Source organism: Acipenser ruthenus, chromosome 26, assembly GCF_902713425.1.
Source record: "Acipenser ruthenus chromosome 26, fAciRut3.2 maternal haplotype, whole genome shotgun sequence".
Classification (NCBI taxonomy): domain Eukaryota; kingdom Metazoa; phylum Chordata; class Actinopteri; order Acipenseriformes; family Acipenseridae; genus Acipenser; species Acipenser ruthenus.
In genome coordinates, this window is record NC_081214.1 from 16,325,286 (window position 1) to 16,327,108 (window position 1,823).

Genomic DNA, 1,823 nt, shown 5'->3' on the forward strand with positions numbered 1-1,823 from the left:
ACATTAGTCCTTCAGAATATGTGTCTATCTTGCAGAACAATGTGCCCCCACCCTGCTACATACTTTGCTATCATTTGCATGCCAGTAATTACCCTTGCTTGAAAATATTTATACAGGGGTGTAGTCAGTGTGCTTGTTAGTTGGTGTAAGTTTACAAAAGAGGAATCAGTTCAGAATACTGGAGTCAAACCAACCTTTATCTTTAGCAACTATCATAAGATCTTTATCATAGACTAGCTTCCAGCTCATATTGATAAATCCCTGCCCTCACTCAGCCAGTAATGAATGCTCAATTCACAAACTTTCAGACATCGGTCTTCTTGTACCTTTGAACAAAACTAACACAGTGGTAGTAGCTAACTAAACAATTTCGTGAAATATACCTGTCATGCACCATAGAGGTCATGTTATAACACACATGTATTTAAATTTTAATAAATGTCATCTGGAATGTATATATTGGTGTGTAGAGTCCTTAAAGGGAGTTGGGGGTGGGTATCAGTGTTAAAATGTGTTCTGCAGCATGCATTTGAGACCACCTTGTGAAATATATGTGATCTGTTTTGCCCATCGTGGCTGAAACTGACTTGCAACTGTCATTTCAGTACTATGGGTCAGATATAATCTTGTTTCATGGTGAAATAAAAATCAAAAATTGAAAATAATAACACCTGGTTTGTGTAGAAGCCCTTAAATTAGCTGTGAGTTGTTAATGCTTAATTATGACATTTTAGCAGTTTTTTAAATTTCATTTACAAGATGTATTTGCACTGTGGTAAAATACTCTACATATGACATAGTTTACACAATTTACCATGCATTTATTATACAGTGGTACCTCGTGGTTTACCTTATGGTCTACTCAAGATTCTCAATGCCTAAGCATTCGTGTTGAATGCACAATGACCCTCTTTCCTTCGATTGTTTGTTAGTTCTGCCCCCATGTGGACAGAATTAGAAGCTGCACTTCTAATATTACATGCACTGGAAACTGGAACAATGCTGTGCAGCGTTTAGTTCACAGATACAGCATTAATTATTTCAGAAGGGTGTTCCCTGCTCAGAGTTTGTTTTACAATCACAGCAGTGAATTAAACCCCAGCTCAGATAATGATAACATCTGACGTCGCAGGTGCTGGAACGACAAACATCAAATTCTTGAATAGTAAGTGTGAAGCAAACAAACAAACAAAAAAACACAGATTATTTTCCTTTCAGTTCTGTGTTGTCTAATTCTGGTCAGTTATACAGGTGTTCCAGATTGGACCACCTGAGCAGTTTTAAATACCTTCCCTGAGAAGTTGAGGTAAAGAATAAATGTGCTAAAAAAACAAATTAAAGCTTCAGTAGTTTTTTTTTTTAATGCCTCAAAAATATATTTGCCAGATTCACTGGGGTATTGTATTCAGAATATGGTCATTATTACTAAAAACAACAGGCATTAATTAAAACAGTATACTCATACACATATTTCTGTAAATTCCTAGTTTTTCTTTACAACAGTATATTAATTTTAGTATCATACATGAAATTGTTCCACTGCAATAAAGATGCCATTACTAACCCCAGGCACCTAAAGTACTACGAAGCGGGTTTCCACATACCAGCCAAACAGAAAACATAAAAATGTTGTGTTAGGTACTTTAAACTTTAAACAAGCGAGTGTCGTTGTACTAATAAATAAATACTAGATAATTCGTGCGATTAAATTGCACTTATTTTAGCCCTGACTCCTTTACTACTCTATCTTCTCAGAGAGAAAGCCATAAACATGCTTTTGCAATTTGCACCGAAAGCACGTGCCTCTTTAGACCTTAGAAGTG